Here is a 19,031-nt window from a genome sequence, read left to right as displayed (position 1 = left end):
TCTGCTCTGACTGGGACCAGGAGGGCATTTGAAGCTTCAGCCACAACCTTAAGTCAAGGAAGAAGCTTTCTGAGCTTATAGCTTCAGTATTTGGTCCCTGAGGAGAGACTCTGGCCCCTCATCTCTGACCCAAGGCCAGCCTTGGCCCATAGCTGGCACATTGCTGGCATTTCCTGGTCTGTCCATAAGTCTCACCGGGAATTGATCCTGTGTTATTTTGCTAAGGCTGTTGTAACAAATTACCACCACCTGGCTGGCTTAAAACAACAGAAATTTATTCTCTCACAGTTCTGGAGGCCAAAAGTCTACAATCAAGATGTGGGCAGTGTTAGTCACTCAGTTGTGTCCAACTCTTTGCAACCCCATGGACTGTAGCCCGCCAGGCTCCTCTGTCCATTGGATTCTCCCGGCAAGAATACGGAGTGGGTTGCCATTTCATTCTCTGGGGGATCTTTCCAACTCAGATGTGGGCAGGGTTGGCTCCTCCTGGAAGTTCTGAGGGGGCCTCTCCTGGCTTCTGGACACTGTAAACAATCCTTGGTGTCCTGTGGCTCACAGATAATGTCGTTCCAACCTCTGGCTCTGTCGCCACACCACCTTCTCCTCAGTGTGTCTCTCTTACCTTCTCTTCTCTCCTAAAAACACTGGCCATTGGATTTAGGGCCCATTGAGGCAATTCAGCTAACCTCAGAGCCCTCCCTGAACTCCAGCCATTTCCCATCCCTCTCCAGCTTCCTGCTGACTCCCTGCTTCCGTCTCTGACCCCAGGTAACCTTCTTTAGCTCCGAGTGCCGCTCATGTCCAAGCTCCCCCAGCAACGCTCTCTCCTTACTTGTTGACAGAATTCTTCCTCTACTCGGAATGTCAGAAGTCAACCAGAGTTCACTGTGCCCCACAAGGCACAGAATAATGGATTCCAGACTGTGGTCAAGCCAGGACGAGGGCAGAAGCTGGGGGGAAAGGGCAGGGACCTTGTGAGAGATCCGTCTTGGTTCTTGGCATCGACACTCACTCCCTGTGTTAGTGGTTCACTCGGAGAAGGCAATGGCACCCCACTCCAGTACTCTTGCCTGGAAAATCCCATGGATGGAGGAGCCTGGTGGGCTACAGTCCATGGGGTCGCTAAGAGTCAGATATGACTGAGCGACTTCACTTTCACTTTTCCCTTTCATGCCCTGGAGAAGGAAATGGCAACCCACTCCAGTATTCTTGCCTGGAGAATCCCAGGGACGGCGGAGCCTGGTGGGCTGCCGTCTATGGGGTCGCACAGAGTCGGACACAACTGAAGCGACTTAGCAGCAGCAGCAGCAACATTCTGAGTCCCTGTTTCCTCAGTGTGGATGGTGTTGGACCACAATGGGTGGTTGTGAGAGAGCTGAGGGCATGTGGGTGAGGGGACGAGGGAACCAGTGATGCTACAGGATTGTGATGCTACAGGATTGTCCTGCTCTCTCCTGCTCACCTCATCTTCTACAGTAAGGCCTTCATTATTATGGAGATGAAGGGTAGTAATTCTGCAATGTGGAAATACTGTCATGTAGTAACACAGCAATTACACTTAAGAGGAATAGTTGCCTCTTCCCCTCCCTCCTCCCAATAGGAAATAAGATGAAACTAAGCCGAGACCCTGGGGTCTAGCAACAGGGTGAAAAGACTGAGGTGACTACGGGGAGAGAAGAGGAAGAGAGATGACACTCAGCATTCACCAGAGATTCTGAATGGAGTGTCCACTCTTGCAGTAGTGTGTGAAGGAGTCTTTTGGGCCTAGAAAAGAAAACAACAGTCTCAAAGGCCCTTGCTGAATCATCTAACTTCGGAGAAAACAAAACAGAACTTTAGGTCCCTCCCTGATGCTCCAGGCTGGTTGCATCTATCTGAGACTTATCACCCCCTGTCCAGAAACCTTCCACCCCCACACCTGCCCAGAAGACTTATCACCCCCTTCCCAACTACAAATGCCATCTCAACTAAAAAAATACCCAAAACATCCCGCCTGATTAACGTTTCCCTTATTGCTTCCACAAACCCCCTGTAAATATGGAGCCTCCCTGATCCCTCTCGGTGCTCAGCTTGGTCGTTAGGCCGACTGTCACCCTTCCTTGCCTGAATAAAGGTAACCTACTTCCGTTGAGGTTGTCTTTCCTTTTCTGCCTCAGCTCGAACTATACCCTACATTCTGTGCCTGTAGAACTTTCCAGAATATAAAATATAAATTAAAAAAAAAGCCCTTAGGCATCACTAAGGGGTTGCAGGTAGGAGGTGCTCAATAAAAGTCAATTTCCTCTCCTCCTATCTTCTTCTGAAGCCACTGCTCTTGGTCCTACCTTCCTCCTTGGCACAGGAAAACACCACTAAGTCAAAACTTGCCCCTTGGCCCCACAAATCTAACCCTCCCACCTTTCCCTGTGTTCTCCTTGTGAGTGGGTTAATCCAGAGTCCTGAGTGCCAACCTCAAAGCCACAGTAATGACTGTGGCAGAAAGGATGGTTAAGGAGTCACCACCTTTCAGAGCTGAGCTGATAGTTACCCGGGAGTGGGGAAGGGGGGTGGTTAAGTATAATCACTGCTCGCTTGAACTAGAGTGGAGTCTTCCTTTCTGAGTGTCTGGAAGGACAGGTTTTCAGTCTTCTCTATTCCAAAAAAAAATTCAGGCCCAAGGGTTCTTACCATTTTCTGACAGTCACTATGGGTTTTCCACAATAAATGAATTTAGTTTAAACAATTCACAGTTGACAATGAATATGCAAACAGGTGTTAATTTAGGCCTTTGCTCTTCCTGCCTCATTTTGAGTGTTCAGAGTATTCAGTCACACTGGGTAGGGTTAGTCTATCCTTCTGGTGCCCAACCCTGGGTACCCACGGCCCTGTTCCAGGTCACCCTCCCCAACCTCTCAAGATTATTTAAGGCTAGCATCACGTAGCTCTGAGCCCAGGTCAGTCCTTCTCCACCAGCGAGACTGCACCTACTCACATGGCCTCTTATTAATCAACTGAGTTCTGCTGAGGGCCTTTTTGAGGATGGATGGAGGAGGGCGTGTGGCCCTTTAAACACGCTTAATTAAGCTGGAGGAACACTGGGCTCCTTGGCAACGAGCTGGGCCTCAAAGCTGGACTTGTGGAAGATTTGCACAATGCGCTCTGTGTTTGTACCTTTGAAATGGGATCCATCCGTCTGCAGAATGCCTTGTACATCTTGCATTCCCTGTGTTCTTTCTTGGCAACAGTCAGATTGGGAAGAGCTCAGAGAAGCATGGCTCTCCTCTGCACTCTCTTTAGAGGTGAGCTGTGACTTTACCATTCAGGGAGCTTGGCCAGCTGCTGCTGAACAGGGGACATGCTATGTATGTGTAATCATAGCTTTAAAGAAAGAGAGTGAAAGTGAAAGTCGCTCAGTTGTGTCCGACGCTTTGCAACCCCATGGACTATACAGACCATGAAATTTTCCAGGCCATAATACTGGAGTAGGTAGCTGTTTCCTTCTCCAGGGGATCTTCCCAACCCAGGGATATAACCAAAGTCTCCCACATTGCAGGTGGATAGCATCAGATATGGCATTTGACGTATTCAATAACAGGGAGAGCACAGGTCCAACCAATCAGAGCAAACAACAGCCATAAATAACAGAGCTAATCTGGTAGATACTACCTGAATATCAGCCATGAAAAAAGTTATAGATTATAAAGAGTTTCATGTACATTTGAGGGCTTCCCAGGTGGCTCAGCGGTAAAGAATCCGCCTGCCAGTGCAGGAGACTAGGGAGGTATGGGTTCGATCCCTGGGTCGAGAAGATTCCCTGGAGAAGGAAATGGCTACCCACTCCAGTATTCTTGCCTGGGAAATTTCATGGACAGAGGAGCCTGGTGGGCTATAGTCTGTGGGGTCGCAAAGAGTTGAACATGACTGAATGTGCCTGAACACACATGCCTCACATACATTTTCCCATTTGATTGTAGCCACAATCCCATGAGCTGGGTTGAGATACTTTCTCGTTATAGATATGGGACACTGATGCCCAGAAATGTTATGTGTCTTCCCCAAGGACACAGAGTTAATGTCACAGCTGGAAGCCAAGCACCCTCCTTATTCTTTCTACCACCTCACTTGTTTGTGCCTGTGCAGATGCTGGGACTCTACCAGGTCCAGAGAGATCAAGAGAATACCTCCCAGTTTGTGGCTGGGTCGCTAACTGATAAGTCCAGGGCCAAGGTGACAGTGAGAGCAGAGATGTGTGTGTGTGCTCAGTCAGTCAGTCATGTCAGACTCTTTGAGATCCACCAGGCTCCTCTGTCCATGGGATTTCCCAGGCAAGATGGCTTCCTCCAGGGGATCTTCCCAACCCAGGGATCAAACCCATGTCTTCTGCATCTCCTGCAATGCAGGCATATTCTTTACCCACTGAGCCCCTGGGAAGTCCTGAAGGCAGGAATGGGCGATAGCAATACTCTGTGATTTGTGGTCAATCAGGATGAAGCCTAGAGCCAAGTGTAGGCCTTCTTTCGTCCTCTGCTCACAAAACCCTGTGATCCTATGGAAGGCTCAGGGGAAGGAAGGATGGTACAGAGTATACGCAGAGAGGAACATTTCTGGAAGACAAGGACATGGGTATTTATTTTAGAAGGAGGTTCATCAGGAAGCACAGGAGGAAGTGAAGCCAGTTAGCTCTGGAAGACAGAGAGCCATTGAAGTGGATGTTAACAAACAAGTCACCCTCATGGGTGGCCAGGATTAGTCCCCAGGGACTTCTGAAACCCACAGGGCTTTTGCCTCAGAATTGTGCCAGTGGAGGACAAGGAGGCTGGAGCACTTACCCACACACTGCCTCCTCCAGCCCTGGGCATTAACTTCCCAGCACTTTGCGGTTGCTCTTGGCCCCTCAGGGAAACCAGCAGGCAGATAAGAGAGAGTGAGTACTCGGAGAACGGGATGCTAAGAACGATCTTCACAACCACAGGTGAACTCATGTGCGCTGGGACACGGGCCAGGAGGCCCAGGCGTCTATGATGCCCATGGATCCCCAAGGATGCCAGAAAAGAGCAGAAGGCTCTCCCTTTCATGGGCTGGTTTCCTCCAGGTGAGAGAGGCAAACATGGAGGGTCCTGGCCTCTGTGCATGCCCAGGATTTTCCGAGAAACTTGGAGACTGTGCCCCATCCCTCTCCAGCTACAGAATGCCAGTGTCTAAACTTCCCACTCCCCACAGCCTGACTTATTTGGAGACTCTCTGGAGCCTCCAAGGTTGGATGGAGACTTCTTGTAGCTCTGGTGGGAAATGCCACCCCTCTAAGGCTGACAGTCTCCCCTTCTCCATGGCCCCCACCTTCACACCAATCTGTAGCTGGTACCTCCACCCTCCAGAGGGCCTGGTAGGGACCTGTGACAGATAAAGAACGTTTTAATTTTGGAAGCCATTGATCTAGAGCACGTTAACAAATGACACCTGTCATTCGAAATGTTGTTTGCCATTCATCTCGTCTTATCTGAGCACCAACTGCATCAGATAGCATACATGCCAGTTTTCAGGGACAAATTGCTTGCAGGTCCTCCCTCACTCCAGAGCCAAGAGGAATTGTCTCACAGTGGCAGTGCCTGTGAGGATGGCTCAGGGGCCAAGGATAGGAGAAAGTAGTAGGAAATTGCCTGGGAGTGGCTAAGAATAGGGGATCCTTATTTCCTCCTTATGGTGGAAATAAGGTACCTTTCAGTGGTGAGTTGGAGAGAGGTCTGTTACTCACACATGGACTTCAATAGGCAGCTTCATGTATGTGAAAAGCACTGAGCCAGGGGGTTCATCACAGGTGCTTGGAGCTTGCTTCCATCTAGCAAGATGTGAACCTGGGCAGATAGTTTTCCCTCTCTTTTCTTTCAGGACACCATCTGTAAACATAAGCTAGGAAGTCTCTTCCCTGCTCTGTTTCATTAGGCTGCTCAACAGAGTTGAGGCAGAATGGCCCTAAGAAAAGTAGAAGGAACCATGGAGATGCACTTTATTTATAAATTGATGTGGATGAGTCAAAGTCAAGACAACCTGCATAGGCTGGGCAAGGCTAGGCAGAGTGACTCACCTATAGCTCTGCCACAGATTCAGTGATGTTAATCCCTCTGAACAAAGGCAGAATGTTCTGGCAGAAGGAGTGGGGTCCAGCGCAGAAACCAGGCTCCAAGAAGGAGGGTTGCTAGTCTAAACAGCTCTGCCCTAGACACAAGTCTTCTGCTTTGGGGTGAGGACAATTCCTAGATCTTAGTGGAAGCCTTCTTGCTCCCTAATATTTCTCTTGCCTCATTTAGACACACTAAGTAAGCCTCTGAAGAATATTTTGGTGTCCACAAGGGGACACCAATTTCAACTGAAAGAGTAGCATTGAAATATACACACTGCTGCTGCTGCTGCTAAGTCGCTTCAATTGTGTCCGACTCTGTGCGACCCCATAGACGGCAGCCCACCAGGCTCCGCCATCCCTGGGGTTCTCCAGGCAAGAACACTGGAGTGGGTTGCCATTTCCTTCCAATGTATGAAAGTGAAAAGTGAAAGTGAAGTCGCTTGGTCGTGTCCGACTCTTCGCGACCCCATGGACTGTAGCCTACCAGGCTCCTCCGTCCATGGGATTTTCTAGGCAAGAGTACTGGAGTGGGGTGCCATTGCCTTCTCTGAATGTACACACTACCATGTGTAAAATCAATAGCTAGTGGGAAGCTGCTCTGTAGCACAGGGAGCTCAACTCAGTGCTCTGTGACGACCTAGAGGGGTAGGATGGCGTGAGAGATGGGAAGGAGGCTCAAGAGGGAGGAGATATATGTGCACATACAGCTGATTCACTTTGTTGTATAGTAGAAACTAACACAACATTGTAAAGCAATTATACTCCAATAAAAAAAGAATGTTTTCATGTCCTCAATGCTGTAAAGGAAAGTCCTGGCATATGGGCATCGGTTGGATTTGCTGCCTAGCATCGTGATACCCTATCCTATTGCCCTCCCTCTTGTCTACTCTCAACCCTTCTACTTTAGATGAGGCATCAACTGTTGGTGGAAGGGTGAAACATCCTTGGGTCTCCAGGTGATCTAGGCTTCAGGCAGTCAGAACATAACATTCCTCTCCTGGACACTGAGCTGAGTTCTATGATCTAATTAGAACTTAAGTGATGCAATGAAGTGCTTTCTGGGGCTTCCAGAAGAGAACCTTTCACTCTTGCCAGCTGGCCTTGAAGCTGAGGATGGGATCCTGGAGGGCAGGAAGCCTTCTTTTCACCATGTGGAGTCTAAGATGGAAGTCGACCTGGTAGAAGACAGAACTCAGAAAAGGAAAAAATTGCTTTCCAGTGGTACCATTTGAGCTCTGAATCCAGCTGTGCCTGAAGCTGAATTCACCCCCTGGGACTTTCAGCTTTGGCAGCCAATAAATCTCTTTTGTGCTTAAGCCATTTTGAATTAGGATTCCTGTCTCTTGCAGCTGTAACACCTGGAGAAGAGACAGCATCTTTACAAACAGTTCCGTTGACATTCTCACATTGCATCAGTGTCTTTTCAGCCTGGATCATGTGAGTTTGCCCTGAAAGATGGATGATTTTGGATGCACTGAAAAGGTCTACATTCTGAACTTGAATGGTGGAGAACTTAGCCAGGGTATAATCCACCAATAAAAGACCCATCCCAAGTGGCCATCTCTGGCCCTGAGTGGTGGTCACCATAGATGGTACCTTATTTGTCAATCGACATGCTGCTCTGGACCTCCTTCCTTCATGAAGAGGCTAAGAAGATAACAGGAGTTATGCCGGGAGCCAGCTCACGAGATCCCACCCATGGCAGAGTCATGAGAAAGAGGGCTGATCGAGCACAGCTTCTCAGGCCTCAGGGATTCTCGGGAGGCTGCCTCAGTGCTCACCTTAAAGATGATGTCTGTCTTTCTGATGTTGGCTATAATAAACCTCTTCTTATTTTCTATGACTTAGGCAAAAGGCCTATTCTGATTCTCTTCTAAAACAGATCTTTCTGAAACCTCAATTGACAAGGCCCCTGAATGGTAATACCCTAATAAAATTATCTGGGATATAGAGTATGCAATCTAAATTCCTCTTGCTAGCATATTGGTTTGCTTAATAAATGTACCTGTGCCTTTGGAGCTAATGTGCATGGCTGCTCCTTAACAACAAAACAGCATTGAGAGCTTCCACACAAAAAGCCCCGATGGGCACAGAGCCCTTTGTAGGGAAGAAAGGCTTATTAGGAAATATAAGAGGTATTGCTTTATGAAACTGTTGCTTAGTCTATATTTACTCACTATGTTTTTGCTCTTAACGTATTTAGCCTATATAAAGAAAACATAATAGTTAGAGATTTATATAAATAAAAGTTTAGCTTTAATACATATAATAAGACGATTGTTAATTCAGCTGGTGATTTTGCTAAGCACTGACCTTGGTGCTACATTGTTTCAGCTTGCTGTGCCATGACTTTATGGGATCACATTCTTCTCTGTTAGGCTCAAGACATAAGATAGAGTACAGAAAACAGGTTTTACCTTGAAACTCTGAGTTTATAAATTCTTTCTTTGTCATAATCTGCTGTGCCTGTATTTTCTAAAAAAATGTAACTCTGGTACTTTTTATGCCTGACACAAAAGTGCTCTGGCTGATCAACTCTTATCAATAAAGGAGTCACTGGATATTAGCAGGCCTTCAGGCCAGAAGATGATGTAAATGACTTTAAACCTTTTGTAACTAAGAAACACAAACAGTGTCCTGGTTCCTATAAGGGTCAAAAACTGCTGACCCGTTGGTCTGGTTTGGCATGACTCTACACTTGACATTTGTTTCTATGTGCTACTGAAAATATAAAAGCTGTCTTGAAAGCAATAAAGTCAGAAGACACTTGGAAAAACCACAACTCGCTGTGTCTTCTCATTCTTATCGCCGATGCCGTCCATCCTGAGGGAACCCTGACCAGCTGGAACAGGTCTCCGGCAGAGTTAGATTATATACCATTCATTCCTTTATTTATTCAGATGTTATTTAATTCATTCAACAAATAAATGAAAAAGGGAATGGTGAATGATAAGTCTAGTACAGTTGACTGAGGTAGGAGTAACATTCACAATACTGCATTTAACAACCAGTGTGGTATATACTGTAGAAGCTGTGGTTCCCAAAGGGGTTCAGGCCAGGGCATCTATCGGGAGGGCTGGGCCATGTCAGGGGCCTCAGTGCAGTGTATGTCCACTGGGGAGCCAGTGCCAAATGCCACCTTTGACAGAAGTGGCGTCTCTCCCACCAGGGCTCTGGCCAGGAGACATATGGGCTAGGATGTTGGTTAGTGGATGGTGAATAGTAATTGGAGGAGCAGAAGTATTTCAACATTTTAACAGCTGGCATGGTGTTTTGGGTGATTATTGGCTGCATTTCAGGTTTAATGGACACCAAACTTTGAAGGGCTTGGCCCAGCAAGTTGAGAAATCTGCATCCTACTTTGAAGACAATGCAGAGCCATTGGGGGCATTAAGAAAGAGACTAACGTGAGCAGATTTATGATGTGGAAGCACATGTCTAGGGATGGCTTGGAAGATCACTGGATAAAAGACCAGAGACAGGTAACATTAATTGGAGGCTGGTGACAGTTGTCTAGGCAAAAAATGGTGTGGGTCCATGTTAGAACAATCTTCTCCCCTTTAGAGGTTACTGAACTGAGTGGCTTAGAAGGAGGTGGCTGTGTGGTGATGTGGGTGGGTTAGCTGAGTATAACATTTTTTCTGATGGTACAGGGTAAGAGTTGGCTGTTTGATGCAATTCATTTCCTATTGTATGTAGAAAGTTCCTGAATGCTCCCAAGAAACCTGCCCTTGCGAGATATCACCTTCCATTCCTTAACTTGGATGCTCCACTGAGATTCTGAAAAGCTTTAATCCATGGATAGACATCAGTGAGGACACTGAGCTCCTTAAGCTTTGACTATCTCTACCTGAAAGGCTCAAGATAAAGTTTCTGAAGAATGCTCCTGCCTTCTCTGCTGGAGGGGAGGGCACTTAAGTGTCTCAGGCCCTTAACCAACCATACTCCACCAGCAACCCTGAGAGTCTCTGAATATTCATGACTGGAAATGAGTGGGTCATGAACTCTGGGAAATTCACTCATCAAACATTTGCTGAGTGCCTACTCTGCACCAGGTAGAACAGTGACTGAAATTGCCCACCCTGCCCAGGGGCCACAGTAACCATTTACATGAGTTATTTTACGACAGGAGATAACAAGGTACCATCAACTGGAAGAATTTGGGAAAGGTCAAAAGGAGACACCACATGTCCTACCAACCTCCCAGAATCACCTTGCTGGAATCCAACGTGGCTGAACAATGTGTGCACCACCAGGAAGGACCATGAGTCCAAAGGATTACCCAGAGAAAACCAGGAAACTAATCCCATTACCATAAAACCCAAGACTGCGAGCCATGTGGCAGAGCAGTTCTCCTGGGTTGACTTACCCTCCTGCTCCCCACCTGGGTGCCCTTTCCCAATAAAGTCTCTTGCTTTGTCAGCTTGTGTATCTCCCCAGACAGTTCATTTCCAAGTGTTAGACAAGAGCCCACTCTTTGGCCCTGGAAGGGCCACTTCTGCAACACTGCTGTTGTTTTCACACCAGTGCATCACAGAACACTTGACCAATCCATAATGGAAGTGGTCTAGGCAAATCCAAAGCTGTATTTTATTTTCCCACTAGGCAAGGCCCACACTGCTGGGCTTTTGGTAGCGTCAGGGTCAGCTAGGATCTCCAGCAACTGCTCCCTCCTTGGTTCCTCTGTTTCCCTAAGGTAATTCTTAGGCATCCAAAGACTATGGGTCTAAGAGGCTGCAGGTCAAAGCAAGCACCAGCGTGGCAGGTCATCTCTGCTATTCCCGAGCACTGGAGAACAGTGCTGTCACAAACATCCTCTTTATTGTACCACGATGTCTTCTGCAGAATTTGAAAGGAGCAGCTCTAAGGACCCAAATCTGCCACTCAGTCCAAACTAGACTTTGGCCTTGGGGATGGTTTTGCAATTAAGTGTGGGAGGTGGTTCTCTGCTGATAATCCCCCTGCTGTCACTAGGAAGCAGAGTCAAAGCTGCCTCTCGCTGGAGAGCTTTCTTTTTGATTCAAAACCGGGCCATTAAAGGAGACAACTAACCCTTTTTGTACTGAACATTCAAAAACTACTATTGTTAAGGGCAGCTTTTGAACCAACAGAGTATCATTTCCTCGCAGAGACTCAAGGGAGAGCCTGTCTGACTAGGTGTGGGTGTGGGGAAGGGGGCTCATGGTGAAGAATTTTTGAAGGTATGGGCGAGGTAGAAGGGGGTTCAAGGATTGGAGAAAGCCAAGACAAACCCAGGAAGAATCCAGATTGTCTTGAGGGCCAGCCCTGTGGTGGGTACAGAGAGGTTGAGTAACTCCCCTGAGGGCATCAGGGATGCCAAGTAACCTAATGGGAGGAATCTGCTGGAATCCTGGATCAGGGTTAATGCCAGTAATTGCTAATACTTCCCTCGCACTTATTATGTGTCAGGGACTACTCTGTTCTTTGTACTTATTAATGCATTTAATCCTCCCATCAATACTTGAGATAAACATCAGTATTGCTATTATTAGCATATTCCAAATGAGGAAATTGAGGCAGATAGAGGTTGAGTAATTTGCTCAAGCCACAGAGCTGGTGACTGGTGAAGTGGGATACAGAGCTGGGGAGTCGGCTCCAGGGCTGTGCTGAGAACCGCTGTGCCAGGACAAGGCCTGGGGAGTGGGTCCCCAAGAGCACCAGCAGGAGAGCCAGGCTGAGTTCTTCGGGTCCTCATTTTGCCACCTCTGCAATGGGAGAAGGGTGGATAATGATGGGTCTGGTGAAAGTAAATGAGACAGAGTGAAGAAAAAGAGCTTTGTGGGTTGAAGGGTTCTGTACACACATTCAGGGAGGTGGTTTAGTTTGCTCCTGGGGTGAGGGGAGAAGAAGAGCCTGGGAAGACTCCTTTCCCAAGGAGAATCCAGCTGGTACTGCAGCGACGGGGACCTCAGAGAGGCACCGAGGCCAGAGAGGAGATGAGAGGCAGGAGAGGACACCTGGGAAAGGAAGTGAGCCTGGTGGTCAGCACCCGTCAGGGATACATCCAGACGCAGAGATGGATTCAGAGTGCTCGCCTCCATACAAGACCCCATTTGGAGCCCCCTTGGGGACTCTGAACACTTGGTTGGAGCCCAGCTGAGGCACTCCTCCTGCTGACCTGCTCGCCACACCCCATAGGTCCTCAGATGCTCGGCATATCCTGGAAGTCCCCAGATGCTTGCCACACCACGCCCCCCCTCCCACCCAGAGGTCCCCAGATATTGTCATATGAAGGGTCCTCCCTTCATCCCTCTCCCTCCTCTTGAAACCCTCCTCATCTCTCCAGGCCCAGGTCTAAGGCTGCCGCCTTCCTGAAGCTTCCATGCCATTTTTAAGGCTAAAGAGAACCCGGCTCCCTGCATGATTCACAGTGCAGTGTTTTCTGCTTTCTTCCATTTGTTGGACTTATTTGTATCTTCCTCCCGTGAGCTCCCTGAGCTCAGGGAACAAGTCTTTGTTAAACTGAATTGAGGAGAATTTGGGGAGTAGCCAGAGCCCTCCCTCCAGCTCTGCGTGTGACTGCAGGTTAGTCATGAAACCTCATCTCTGGGCCAGTCTCCCTGCCTGATGAGGAGAGGGTTGGGCTGGACGATTCTGAGTTCCTTGCAGCACTGACCTCCCTGCTGTTCTAGGGACGGGACACCACCAGGTGGGGAATCACTGGGCAAGCAGAGGTCAGCCTGTGGGTCTGAGAGACTGCGCCCACCTCCCCTGTGCTCTCTGTGGACAAGGCTCTACGTGTCTTAGTGTCGGTTGAATCTCACAGGAGGCTCTGAGAGGTGGCTTAGGACCTGGAGTGGGTAGAATTAACACCTGCTTTATTTAGCTGGCAACAAGAATTTGGTTGGCAATAAATTGTTTTGCCAATGAGAACATAATCACTTCTCATCAGAATACCCCTCACCAGGAGCTGTTCTGAAATCCTTTCCACGTCCCATCCAGCTCTGACTTGGAAGAAAAAAAAAATTAAAAACAAATTAGATGCTAGGATGATGAATTTGATGAAGGGCAAAGATTCCCTGAGGCTCTTCCTCCTGCAGAGAGACTCAGGAAGTGGGGAGGGGGTTCACCAGCAAGCTTAAGAAGCTGCCAAAGGAGTCTAAGGCTGTGAGAGCTAGCTGCCCTCTCACAGTCTCACTCCCATGTTGCATGAAACTGGAGTTCAGGCCTGGTTCCTCCGTGCATGCACTTACTTACTCACAAGGCAGCAAATAAAACTGTCCCCAGAGCCTGCTCTCTGAGCTCCATCTCAGCCCTCCATCCTTTCACATCTAAACTTACCTTGCATGAAAGGAGGAAGCAGATGGAACAGAATTCCAGCTGTGGGGTTCCACGCTCATAGTCAATATCAGACAGCTGGAAGGCCTCCTAAGCCAGCGCCAGACCCAGCACCAGGTCTCGGGGTAAAGGGCACAGGCCTCTGGGATTCTCCTGTCCTGACCATGCTCAGGGGAGCATTGTCTCCAAAGCATTTTCAGCCAGTCCACGTATCTGAACACCTTTCATTCCTTCAATGGAAGCCCACTTCTGATACTCATCTTGCTGGTAAACAGGCTATAGTTTTCACCAATAAGTCCCATTTCTGCTATGCAAATATGCTAATTTTCAGAGTCTCAGCTGTCGATGGAAATACAAATAATAGAAGTGTTGACAACAGTTGCTTGTGACACATGGGCTTTCTCTTGGGTGTGTTGTTAGCAGCTGTCCCCAGGTCTAGGGGTTCCTGATTAGAACAACAGCTCTGAAAATTGAATTCTACTCTATGCTGAAGTATTGGAAAGTAAATTACTCACATCATAACAAGGAATCACAAACAGGAGACCTTGTGACCCTGCCAATCACTGAGTTGGGAGAGAAAAAGTAATTTACTAAACTGTATCTCATGTAGAGGCCTGATTCCTGGCTAGAGATTCAGTCCCTGACTGAGTCCATATCCCAGATATGGACCCGGACCCCCATCACTAGCTGACCATCGACCCTGGCCACAGATGGAGCCACCATGCTCTGCAGAGCCTGGACCCCAGGTAGGTCTAACTCCAGCCCTGGAGGCGAGCTGGTAGGGAGTTTAGAACAGCATGTGATTGTAACTATTCAGGCCACAGGATAAGCCTTCAAGCCTGAAAGTCCCTAGTAAATTTAGCTTGGTTTGAATATTCTGTCAGTTGCTTTCCCGGAAGAGATGTGGATTTTCACCTCCTTAGGATACAAACCACTAATTCAGGCCTCTGGGAGTTATTTCATGGGGGGCTTTCTCTTCCTATAAATGTACTGCCTAGATTTTTGGCACATTTGGGGACTCAGAGTCAGTTTAACATTTTAAAGAAGCTAAAGAATATTCAAAACATCCTAATAAAAATATAGTTAGAGCCTAGGCAGGAAGAATAATTATTACATTAATGCATTGGGCTCCTATTCCCAAAGGCACTTTTGCTTATGTAAAATCTGTCCCCCTCACCTTCCAATCTTTGTTAACTGGTCTCAGCGAATGACAATGTATTTACATTTTCTTTCCTGAGAACTCTGGAATTTCTGAGTCTGGTATTTGAAGTCCCCTCACTTAAAAAAAAAGTTATTATTATTGGAATATAATTGGTTTACAATGTTGTGTTACTTTTTGCTGTACAACAAAGTGAATCAGTTATATACATACATGTATCTACTCTTTTTTAGATTTCTTCCCATATAGGTCATTGCAGAGTATTGAGTAGAGTTCCCTGTACTATGGGCTTCTCAGATGGCAATAGTGGCAAAGAATCTGCCTGCCAATGCAGGAGACATAAGAGATGCAGGTTCAACACCTGGATCAGGACGATCCTTTGGAGGAGGGCACACAACCCACTCCAGTATTCCTGCCTGGAGAATCCCATGGACAGAGGAGCCTGGCAGGCTGCAGTCTTTAGAGTCACACAGAGTCAGACACATCTGAAGTGACTTAGCATGCACACACCCTGTGCTATACAGTAGGTCCTTGTTAGTAATCTATTTTATATTTAGTCATGTGTATATGTTAATCCTAATCTCAAATTTGTCCTTTCCCCCAAGTAACCATAAGATTGTTTTCTACACCTGTGACTCTATTTCTATTTTGTAAATAAGTTCATTTGCACCTTTTTTAAGATTCCACATATAAGTGATATTATATGACGTTTGTCTTTGTCTGACTTTACTTAGTATGACAATCTCTAGGTCCATCCATTTTGCTGCAAATGACATTATTTCATTAATTTTTATGACTGTAATCTTCCATGATCTATATGTACTATATCTTCTTTATCCATTTCTCGGTTGATGGACTTTTAAGTTGCTTCCATATCCTGGCCCCCTCACTGTTTTTATTTATGATGTAAGGCATAATACAAACACTACCATGAACAGGTTCCAAGTTTTGGAATCAGACATCTGGGCTTCCTATCACAGCTCTGCCCCCCACTAGCTGTGTGACCTTAGGCTCTCAGCTTCAGCCTCTCTGAGCCTCAGTGTCTGCATTTGAAAAATAGGGCTAATAAAACTTATCTGATTAGGGGTTATGGGATGACTAAACTGTGTTGTAAAGTACTGGTCATTTAGTAAGTGCTCAGATAAGAGTAGTTGCTATGAGTTCAAGGCTAACCCAACAGAGAAGCTGTGTATGGAAATAGCATTAGGAACACTTACATTTGGGTGCTGTGATTGCTTCTATTTGAAGAATAATTATTCATTAGTAGACCTAAAGTTTTTAGGCCATAGTAGACCTAAAGCCTGGCAAGTGGTCTTTTAATGTCATGGCTGCTGTCACTGTCTGTAGTGATTTTGGAGCCCAAGAAAATTAGGTCTATCACTGTTCCTGTTTTTTTCCCAATCTATTTGCCATGAAGTGATGGGACTGGATGCCATGGTCTTAGTTTTTTTTACAGTGCTTTACAATTTATAAAATTTTCATGCGTGACTTCTTACAGTCCCATAATAACCTTTTTTCCCTTATCCCTATCTTGTCCCTACCCCTTCCCTTTCCCTACTGGTAACCACTAGGTTGTTTTCTGTATTTCCAAGTCTGCTTCTTTTTTGTTATATTCACTAGTTTGTTGTGTGTTTTAGATTGTACATATAAGTGATATTATATAGTATTTGTCTTTCTCTGTCTGACTTATTTCACTTTTAGCATATTACCCTCCAAGTCTATTCAAATACCATTCTTTTTTATGGCTGAGTAGTATTCCATTGTATATATACACCACATCTTCTTTATCCATTTGTCTGTTGATGGACACTTACATTGCTTTCATAACTTGGCAGTTGTAAATACTGCTACTGTGAACACTGGGGGCTTCCCAGGTGATGCTAGTGGTAAAGAATCTGCCTGCTAATGCAGGAGATGCAAGAGATGCAGGTTTGAACCCTGGGTTGGGAAGATCCCCTGGAGTAGGGAATGACAACCCACTCCAGGATTCTTGCCTGGAAAATTCCGTGGACAGAGGAGCCTGGCGGGCTGCAGTCCACGGGGCTGCAGAGTCGGCCACGACTGAGCGCAGCAGCAGTGGCATGGACACTGGGGTTTGTGTTGGGACGGGCTCTTTCCTGTTAGTTTTTGGATTCAGTTCTCACTAGAATCCAACTGAGGAAGTATTACTTTCCTCCCTGTGTTACAGTTGAGGATGACATAGAAACTGAGAGGGGAAATGTCAGCCCGTTTCCCAAGGCTGGTATGCAAGGGCGTCAGAATTCAAACCATATCTGTTTGCCTTGAATTACTTTTATTTCAATGATAAAGGAGGACATTTTCTTCAAGGTAAGTGTTTGGGTTTCTAAGTAACACAAGGAAAAACCTCCAGTGTTCACTTGATCTAAAACTTCTCTGGTCACTTTATAGTGGAAAAAGCCTTCTGAGGGAGATGAGGAAGAGAGAGAAGTCTTATAACCCCCCACGAGAACTGGAGGTGGAGGGGACAGAGGTATCAAATTGTCTAGTGGTGATTTTCACTCTGTTGTTTTGTATTTTTATCTCTAGAGCATCTTCTACAAGCCAGGCTTCTCACTTGGTCCTCATAGCATCCTTTTGAGGTAGTTATTATTACCTCCACTTCAAAGATGAGGGGAAGGGTTGATGAGAGGTTTTATCCCCAAAGTGACATAACCTGGTACATTTTAGAGCCAGTGTCTGAACCCAGGTTTGCTGATTGGAAAGTCCTCGCTGTTTTCACCACAAAATCTTATCGATTTGGGAGTTGGAAATTGAGACGTAGAAAGAATTAGGAATTTTCTTTCTGGGATTCATGGTGACTGAAGTGAGAAAACAGAGAGGTTCAAGCAAATGCCTCAGAAGCCTACATTAGCTTCTGAGTTGGCGTGATTTGGGAAGGAAGATGTAGACACGCCATTTGGGATGGACCGGAAGGACACATCTGGTCCAATACTGAAGCTCAGGCACAGAGAAGGAGCACGATCTGATAGGCCTTGTAGAAAAGAAAGGCATGCAGAAAGAACATGAGACTGGGGACCAAATCCTGCTCCACCACTTCCTACTGGGCACACCTGGGCAAGTGATATAATTGAGCCTTAGTCTTCCTACTTAAAATGAGGATAAGTGGGGCCTGGTAAAAATTAGAAGATAAGAAAAGTTAGCCAGCAGTAGGCATATGGCAGGCCCCAGCTTTCCCAGGCTACACAACTCTAAAAGGTGAAGACCAATACCTCCTGCCTCGGCATCATTCCTGGAGACCCTTCTGAGGCATATGGAGGGCACGGGAGGCTGGAACCTCCCCCTTCCTCAGTCACTGCTGAAAAACTGGGTTCTCACTCATAGGGCTCCCTGACTCTAGAGGTCACTGAAAGCAGGGCCTGGGATGGTCAGTACTTTGGGGGCAAAAACCTGGCAGAGTTCGGAAATCCAGCTCAGCGTTTCCTCAGTCTACAGCCCCAGGAGACTTGAGTAACAAAGATACTGCAGTCCCGCTCGTGGCTGCTTCCTTGTTGCTGGGCAACCAAATATTTGATATTAAGTTCCTGTTGATGAAGCTAATTGCAAAGGTTAATTGTCCTCTGAGATGAAAAAACGCTCCAGGAATGTACTTAGGAGTTGGTCTCTACTTCCGAGAGAACGTGATTTTTTGAAAAATCCTGTTTCTCAGATGGTGATGGCATCAGCACTTTGTTCTTGCTGCACTGTTCACCCCTTCAAGCAGAAGTTTTCAAACTCAACGAAGGAGATGTTCAAGGGGACTCTTGCATGAAACCTCAATCTATGGAAGAGATCAAGGAGAGCTCACCTGGAGAGGGCAGGGTGGATTTCATAGCCCCACCCACCAGAGCCACGCCCATCCAGAGACGCTCCCTCTCAGAGCCCTTCCTCTCTCCTCCCTCCTTCCACCCAGTGTCTTATCTGTTGTGCTTGTTGCTGGTTTCTCACTTGTGTCTCCATCATTTCACTGTGAGGTCCTTGAGAGATAAAGCTGTGCTCAGTCTACCTCTGTGTCCTGAGTGTCCAGCATGGAGTCTGATGCAGGGCAAGTGAACACCAGTGCATGTCTAATAAATGACACCTTTATCTGTTGTGAACCAGGCTGGGTCAGGTGAACGCAGCTAAATTACTTGATTCAAAGATCATATCATGGAATTTCAACACTGTTCCAGTTGCTGGGTTATGGGTCACTGGGAAAGCAGGTCAGAGACACAGACAAGAGGAGATAGTGGATTTCCATCTCACCTCCAGGACTTACTGGTTATATGACCTTGGGCAGATGGCCTCACCATCTTTAAATGGGGATTATAAAGTCCAGTTTACCTCTGAGGGCTGTCCTAAGAACTTGTGTTGACTCTGTAAAGTCCAGGACATGACGCCTAACACAGGGAAGGGTTCAGTGAATGGTAGTTGGTTTTATTGTTGTTGTTTGTTTGTTGTAATTGCTGTTTTCCAGCAAGAGGTTAAAGTGATCGCTGT

General features: G+C 46.8%; 1 long non-coding RNA gene across 1 annotated transcript; it reads right to left on the bottom strand.

Annotated features, from left to right (window-relative positions):
• Window positions 1–254: 254 nt before the first annotated feature.
• Window positions 255–7,051, bottom strand: LOC145525410 (uncharacterized). Its single transcript, XR_014068198.1, has 4 exons — window positions 6,062–7,051; window positions 4,809–5,949; window positions 833–950; window positions 255–644 (listed from the first exon to the last, which is right to left on the bottom strand). It is a non-coding gene; the product is annotated as an uncharacterized LOC145525410 (long non-coding RNA).
• Between the last annotated feature and the right edge of the window lie 11,980 nt (window positions 7,052–19,031).

This window comes from Giraffa tippelskirchi, chromosome 11 (assembly GCF_054371585.1).
Source record: "Giraffa tippelskirchi isolate mGirTip1 chromosome 11, T2T-mGirTip1v1.2.pri, whole genome shotgun sequence".
Classification (NCBI taxonomy): Eukaryota; Metazoa; Chordata; class Mammalia; order Artiodactyla; family Giraffidae; genus Giraffa; species Giraffa tippelskirchi.
Note: the sequence above shows the minus strand (reverse complement) of the source record. Positions and strands in the feature narration are given on the sequence as shown.